Source organism: Tamandua tetradactyla, chromosome 11 (genome assembly GCF_023851605.1).
Source record: "Tamandua tetradactyla isolate mTamTet1 chromosome 11, mTamTet1.pri, whole genome shotgun sequence".
Classification (NCBI taxonomy): Eukaryota; Metazoa; Chordata; class Mammalia; order Pilosa; family Myrmecophagidae; genus Tamandua; species Tamandua tetradactyla.
Genome location: NC_135337.1, coordinates 58,479,595 through 58,487,903, shown reverse-complemented (window position 1 = coordinate 58,487,903; position 8,309 = coordinate 58,479,595). Strand labels below are relative to the sequence as shown.

Below are 8,309 nucleotides of genomic sequence, written 5' to 3'. Positions count from 1 at the left end.
TAAGAAATTTAAAAGACTTAAAATCATATAGTGTATGTTCTCCAAGGCCAATGAACTAAAACTGGAATAACAGAAAAATCGCAAAAAAAATGTCTCTAGTCACTTGGAAGAAAAACACATGCTCTAAATAATCCCTGGGGCAAAAAGGAATTCTCAGGAGAAATTAAAAATACATTGAACTTTTATAGATTACATTTTAGAGTGAAAATGTAACATATAAAATATAGCATATAAAACTTGTAAGATACTACTAAAGAAGTGCTGAAAGGGAAATTTATAGCACTAAATGAATTACATTAGGGAAAGTCTCCCGTCAATAATCTAAGCTCCTACCTCAAGAACCAAGAGAAAGAAAACCAACATAAACCCAAAGCAATCAGAAAGGAGGAAATAAAGTAAGAGCAGAAATCAAAGAAACTGACTTGAAAAGCAATGGAGGACATCAATGAAACAAAGAGCCGGTTCTTTGAAAATATCAATAAAACTGACAAACCTCGAGCAAGACTGACAAAGAAAAAGAGGATAAAAGTTACCAATATCAGGAATGAAACAGAGGGCATTACAGGCCCTCCAGACATCAAAAGGATAATAAAGAATACAGTACAGAAGTCCACACATGAATTTGAAAACTTTGATGAAATGGACAAATTCTATAAACAAACTCCCACAATTTACCATAATGAAATAGGTAATTTGAATAGCATATAATTCTTTATGTGTGTATAGCTTCTAAGGAATTTTCATTTATAATTTAAAAAGGAAAACTCCAGGCCGAGATGATTTCACTGGACAATTTGACCAAATATTTAAAGAATTAACACCAGCTTTATGCAATCTTTCAGAAAACAGAAGAAGGAACAATTCCCAATTGATTTCATGAAGCATATATTACCTAGATACAAAACTGGATAAAAGAATATGCAAAAAGAAAACTCCATGATATCTCTCATGAATACAGATGTAAAACTCCAGAACAAGATATTAACAAAAGGAGTCAACAATACACAAAAGGAATTATAATCCATGACCAAATAAGTTTTTTCTCCAGAAATGCAAGGTTGGCTCAGTATTAGAAAATCAATGAATGTTGTCCATCATATTAACAGACTAAAGAAGGAAAATCACATGATTCTATGAGAAAAAGCTTTTACAACATTTAACACCCTTTTGTGATAAAGATTTTCTGAAAAACATAGAGGGAAGCTTCCTTAACTTGATAAAGAACATCTACCAACAAAACGTACAGTTTACATTACACTTGATTGAAGACTGAATATCTTTCCACTAAAATCAATAACATGACAAAGATGTCCAGCCCTCTCCTAACAGTCTTATTCAAAATAATGCTGGAAGTTCCAACCAGTGTAATGAGATGAGAAAAGGACATAAAAAGCATACCGATTGGAAAGGAAGAAATCAATCTGTCCCTGCTGCAGATGACAGGATAATCTACATAGAAAATCTCAGGGAATCTGCAAAAAACACTCCTAGAATTAATAAGAGACTTCAGCAAGTTTGCAGAATATGAGATAGATATTTAAAAACTAATTGTAGTTCTATGTACTAGCAATAAACATACTGACACAGCAATTAAAATACAATTATCATTACAATCGCTCAAAAAATGAAATGCTTTTTTGAATATTTCAAATCTAAAAACATGAAAGGACACATGCTGAAAACTACAATATGTTGATGAAAAAATCTAAGAAGATCTCAATAAATGGAGAGGCATACCATATTCATGGACTGGAAGACTCAATACAATGAAGATTGTCATGTGTCTCAAAATTAGTCTACAGGTTTAATACAATTATTTTCCAACTTTCAGCAATAATTTTTGTAGATATAAACAAGATTATTCTAAATTTTATATGGAAAAGCAAAGTAACAATTTTGGAATAAATTTGAAAGCCATTTTGAAAAAGAAGTGGGAAGAACTGGTCTACTTGACTTCACAATTGATTAGATAACTACAGTAATCAAGACATTGATCAAGAGGGAGCCGGCACTGGGTCCGCGCGGGAACCCAGGCAGCGATCAAGGCAGCGGCAGCGGTGGTGCATACAGCCGGGAGTGGGAGCGTGGGGGGGGGGGGGGGTGGCCCTGCTGCGCGGAGGGCGGCGGCCGCGGACCCCCCAGGCGGGCTGGGGCTGGGGCCTCCGGAGGGACCATGGCTCACGGGCCCGGCGCGCTGATGCTCAAATGCCTGGTGGTCGGCGACGGGGCGGTGGGCGAGACGTGGTACCGCCGACCACGGCCCCCCGGAGGAGTCAGTGCGCAGTGGTCAAAGTCAGTGTCTTTGACCACTGCGCAGTTAGGTCTCGGTGGGGACAAAGCAGTACCTTCTGCCACCCTGTGACACAGCCGGACAGGAAGACTAGGACCGCCGGAGGCCTTCATCTTATCCCATGACTGATGTCTTCCTTATACGTTCTCTGTAGTAAATCCAGCCTCATTTCAAAATGTGAGAGAGGAGTGGGTACCAGAATTTGAGGAATATGCACCAAATGTACCCTTTTCAATTAATAAGAACTCACATTGATCTCCGAGATGACCCCAAAACTTTAGCAAGACTGAATGACATGAAAGAAAAACATGTTGAACAAGGGCAGAAATTAGCAAAAGAGATAGGAGCATGCTGCTATGTGGAATGTGCAGCTTTAACCCAGAAGGGATTGGAGACTGTTTTTGGTGAGGCTATCCTAGCCATTTTAACTCCAAAGAAACACACAGTAAAAAAAAAAGAATAAGATCGAGAATGAGAGACATTTTCAGTGGCCAAGGAAACTATTTCTCTCAGAAAGCATATGAATGCTATAGTTATTCTCAGACCTCTTCTAGATAATAACACAAGCTTAAAACTTGGGGGAGGGGAGGCAATTGTAAAAAACTGCCCTCAGAATTCTATATAGTTAAGAATGTCTCTTAAAGGTCCAAGAAGCAGCAAACAGCATCTGAAGCCACAACCTATTATAAATACTTTATTTCAACTAGACGGTACAATCTCTCAGGGATTTCACAGTTTAGAAAGCTTACAATCGCATCATGTTGCAACTACATTAAAAAAAAAAAAACACTGCTGTAAATGGAACTGCTTGGCTGTGACCATACACATTTCTGCACAGTTTTTATGGAGTTTGCACAAAGAAATATCTTCTTCCTTTGCTCCGACTAATTGTTCGCTCCAACTAATTGTTCTTGTATGTAAGTCGCTTTCTATCCCAGTATATCCGGAGTGGTGAAATAACAAAGCCTGCCACAAAGCCAAAGGTCGCTCCAAGCATACAGGAGATGGGCCATACCTGAGAAGAGAATATATGAGATCATAAAAGAGCAAATGTTTTATTATTACTGGAGCACAAGTTGAGTGTAACCTAAATATTTCTGTCAAATCTTAATGTGCTTTCTTAAAGAATGCCAGAAGTGTAACAAGGTCATAACTACGTTTACCACAAACACTAAAAATGTACACATTTTACTTAATGTGCATTAACCTGTAACAATGCTTCTGGCAATTGTAGATTTAATTTGATGCTCCCCAACTTGCATGAGATACATGCTAAAATTACAAATTAAAATTTTGGATCAGAAAAAAAAAAAGACATACATGAATAGGACAGATGAGAAAACCCGGAAATATACCTACACAAATATGCCCAAGTGATATTTGACAAAAGTGCAAAAGCAATTCAGTGGACAGCGAAGGGTGCTGAAGCAATTGGACATCCCCCACACACAAATAATCATTGACTCTTGACCTAATCTCACACCTTCTATAAAAAATTAACTCAAAATGAACCACAGACATAAATACAAAATATAAGACTATAAACTTTTAGAAACAAGACAGGAGAAAATCTTCAGGATCAAGGGCTAAGCTAAGAGTTCCAAGACTTAAACAAACAGCACAGTCCATAAAAGGAAAAATTGATAAATGGGAGTTTATCAAAAAAATTAAAAACTTTTACTCTGCAGAAGACCCTGTTAAGAAGATGAAAAGACAAGCATCAGACTGGGGGAGAATATTTGCAAATCACGTATCTGACACAAGACTATTATCTAGAATATATAAAGAACTCTCAAAACACAACAGCCAAAAAAAAAATTCAAACAATCCAATTAGAAAGTTGACTGAAGATGTGAAGAGACATTTTACCAAATATATATATATATATATATATATATATATATAAATGGCAAACAAGCACATGCAAAGATATTTAACATCATTAACCATTAAGAAAATGTGAATTAAAACCATAATGAAATATCATTTCAACGATTAGAATGGCTAAAATTAAAAAATAGTGACAACCCACATTCTGGCAAGGATGTGGAGAACTGCACCACTCATACACTGTGATGGGAACATAAAATGGTACAGCCACTCTAAAAATACAGTTCGACAGATTCTTATAACACTAAAATTCAACTTGCATATGCCCCAGCAGTTGCCCTCTTCATCATTTATCCCAGTGCAGTAACAACTTATGCTCACATAAAAATCTGTACACAAATGTTTATAGCAGCTTTATTCATATTAATCCCAAACTGGTAACAACCCAGGTGTCTGTCCATCAATGGATGAATGGTTAAACAAACCTGTATACCCAGCCCATGGAACAGTTCTCAGCAAGAAATAGGAGCAAACTATTGATATAGAGAGCAACCTGAATAAACCTTGAGAAAATTATACTGGGTGAAAAACAAATCCAAAAAGCTTATAGAGTGTATGGTTCCTTTTATATAGCTTTATTGACATGACAAAATTATAGAACAGCGTAACAGTTTCCCAGGGATAGGTAGGGAGTGGGGGTGAAAGGGAAGTGGCTATAGATATAAAAGCACAACATGAGGGAACCTTGTGATGACGTCTGTATCTTGACCCTTTTGATGTCAATATCCTGGTTGCGATTTTGCACTATTGTTTTGTAGATGTTATCATTGGGGGAACTGGGTAAAAGGTACAAGAGATCCCCTGTAGTATTTCTTGCAGCTGCGCATGAATCTACAATGATCGTAAAATGAAAAAATTAGGGCAGGCCATGGTGGCTCAGCAGGCAGAGTTCTCATCTGCCATGCTGGAGACCAGGGTTTGATTCCCGGTGTCTGCCCATGCAAATCAATCAATAAATAATAAAAACAAAAAATAAAAAAATTGAATTAAAAAAATTGCCATGTGTTTTCTCCTTCATGGGACCCTGGAGCCCTCAAATTCATGTCTTCTGAAGTCCCTCCAGCCCTTGATTAGGGACAGTTCCTCCTTCTGTCATCTGAGTTCCCCCAATACTTTGCATGTGCCTTTGGCAAAACACATAGCTTATGTTTTAAACCGTTCTTCCTTAAACTGTGAGTGGGGAGTAGCTTACCTATTTTTCTATACCATCATTTGGCTCATTGAGAGTGGTTTGAATGAGTGAATGACCGGACAGAGCAAGCAGCTCAGCTGAATGGAACTGAAACCAAACCAATTCCTGTGTGGGGCTGGAAGATGTTCTTTAGTGATCTGGTTCAAGGGTCCAGGACCGTCACACAGGGGACCCCTGCACAGGCATGATTCTGAGCAGCTGCCTAGTTTATGTAGTAGGAGAGCTGCCTTAAAGCTGCCAGAGGTGGCGTTTGCCAACGAACAATGAAAGATGAGAAAATTAACATATATAATGCCATGTGTCTGAGCTCAGTCAAAATAATTTCTTTAGTTAACAGATCTAGCTTTCTCTTTATCCCCCTGCCTTAACTCTTCATTTTTTCTCCTTCTTCATTCTCCTTCTTCCTTCCTCTGCTTTATCTACAGAAATGTAAAATCTGAACTCAAAAGAACCATAAATATCTTTCCATGCAATAACTTAATACTGTATAGTCAGTACAGGAGTAAGCTGCAAAGTTTTCGCAGAACTGATTCAACTCTGAATCAAAATGTAGGGCGTTAGCTCAGTAACTGAGGCAATGACCTGAGAGATACTGTGAATCCCTCAAATAAATATTACTATTAAACACATAAAGATAGACCTATTTTTGAAAACATAGTCAAAGTCAGAAGCGGGAAGCACCTTCCAAATACTAGTGCATTAAAATCTGTCAATAGACTTAAATATTATGACAGATTAAATATAATATAAAAGACAATATATGTTAAAAATCCCTTACTATACACAGTCTTGACAACATACTTCCAGGATTCTGTAGATGTGTTTAAATTTTGTTCTTTTCCTTCACAATCAATAAGGCAGTCAACTAGCTGACATATCCAATATGCTGTGCCATTATATTTCTCAATGGGAATGAGTAAATGGCTCTCTAGTTTTGATACATAAGTCTCTTGTGAGTTTAGTAAATTAGTCTCTTAGCATCTAATCACCACTTGGTGTACTTATAATTTAATTTATATGCCTTCATGGGGATAACCCTTCCTGGAAATCTGGTAACTATCTCTAAATAATGCCGTCTTCTGGTAAACCATCCAGATGGTCAGCCAGCTGCCCTGCCACTGTAACACCTGACTTTACCCCAGGCCTTTCCATTCCAGTGAGAACATCCTAACAAATGTCCTGCTGCCCATATACACTGGATTCCTGTTAGAGAGAGAAGAAACTCAGCGGTCAGGATGTTGCTCATTCCATCTTCAGTTGTGCCTTTAGAAATGCGTTTAGCTGGAATTTAGCCTCCTTTTCCTTTTCTTCTCCTAGCTCCTAGCTCTACCCCTTGGGGCTATGCTGAGAAAATGTAAGCTTAGGTTTAGTTTAGCCAACATTAAAGATCTGAAATAGTGAAGTAAAATGAAATAAAGTAACTCAGTGGCACTAATTATAATCTTATCTCTGCCCTTTATACTTTTGTGATGATTAGAAGGAAAGCTAAGTACAGATACAGGAATCATGGGCCCCCCAAAAAACCTCACCTGAGGGGAAAACCCAGGGAGTAAGAGCCTCAGATGAGCTGCTCACCAGCAGCTGTTGCTCTCCCAGTCTAAAGTCACAGTCATTGGTTGACTTTCCTCTTCTACAGGCGCATTCAAAGTGCATAGACCTGGCATCGCTGCAGTCTCCATGATAGCACATGCTGTCAGGATACGAGTTAGGAAGAGGAAGACCAGTGGGACCTGTTAAGGTCCTAAAATGAGAATTTTCCTGGTAATCCACACAAGGATGAGTGCCAGCGACACTAAATGGTGACAGAAGAAATGGGATCAAAAGCTTGAGTCATGGTCTGCAATAATCAATAGATGATGGAACCCTAGAGTAGGCTGGCAAAACTCACATATCTGTCTCAGAAACAGTCTACGTCTTACTTAACCCTTAGCATGAACATTTGGCTCAAGTTACAACCTCCAGCTTTTCTTCATTTTGTTGCTGCTGATTGCACATTAATTGGGAAGGTCTTGGTTGTGCTTACAGAAAATGGGGATCCTAGAGCGAAAGTGTTACAGGCAACTGCTTGAAGGTGTTGTTTGAAAACTTTAGATTCTTCAAATAGGTGAGTCGGTCTCTTCTACATTTGAATTTTCTCCCTCCCTCCCAGCTTTTAATTCCTGCGGAGATGGTGAAGTGGTCTCAGTTTGGAATATAAAACAGCCCCTCTGCGAGGCTACTTGTAGGCTTTTGAGATATTTGAGATATTTGTAACTCGTTCTTAGAAGAACAATGATAATTGAGAGACAGTGGTTACGAACCCGGAACACACTAAACTTTCCTATTTCTGTTCCTCCGTTCCGGTCCCCTGGGCTCCCCATGAAACAGTCTTCCTCGTCAACCAGGCTGAAAGACTAGCACTCATGTTCTTCACCTGCTTTTCTCCCACCTCTCGCTGACTTTACTTTCTCATATCTGTCCCTTCCTTTCTATGCTTTTCCCATGGACCACTGCAAAAGCCTCCAAACGAAAGAGTCACCAAACCCTTAACAGTTGCTATCTCTGAGCAAGTGATTAAAAGACACTTTTACATTTTTATCTATAGGTATGTAATTTTTGAAATGTTTAACTAGCATGTACTGCTTTTAAAATTTTTAAATTAAAAAAATGAAAAATAAAAAAGGGCATAGGAGAGGAGCTGTTGTTCAAAACAACTTGATGCTTTGGTGTGATGGGAAAGGGATATGATGGGAACATTTGCGAACAAAGACATTTCTGTAAATTTTTCGCTTGTAATATAACCCGGAACCAAACTTTAGTTCCTGTAGTGGCTAAAGCAGCACAACTGTCTTCTATAAATAGCGTTAGAAAAACTCAGTCTGAATTCCTATACAATATCATCTGACAAGGAAGATTGAAAAAAAACATGTTAGTTACAAACTGAGAGACAGAAAGGGG

General features: G+C 38.2%; 1 pseudogene; it reads left to right on the top strand.

Annotated features, from left to right (window-relative positions):
- Nucleotides 1-2,155: 2,155 nt before the first annotated feature.
- Nucleotides 2,156-2,753, top strand: LOC143649135 (rho-related GTP-binding protein RhoQ pseudogene; annotated as a pseudogene).
- Nucleotides 2,754-8,309: the final 5,556 nt, after the last annotated feature.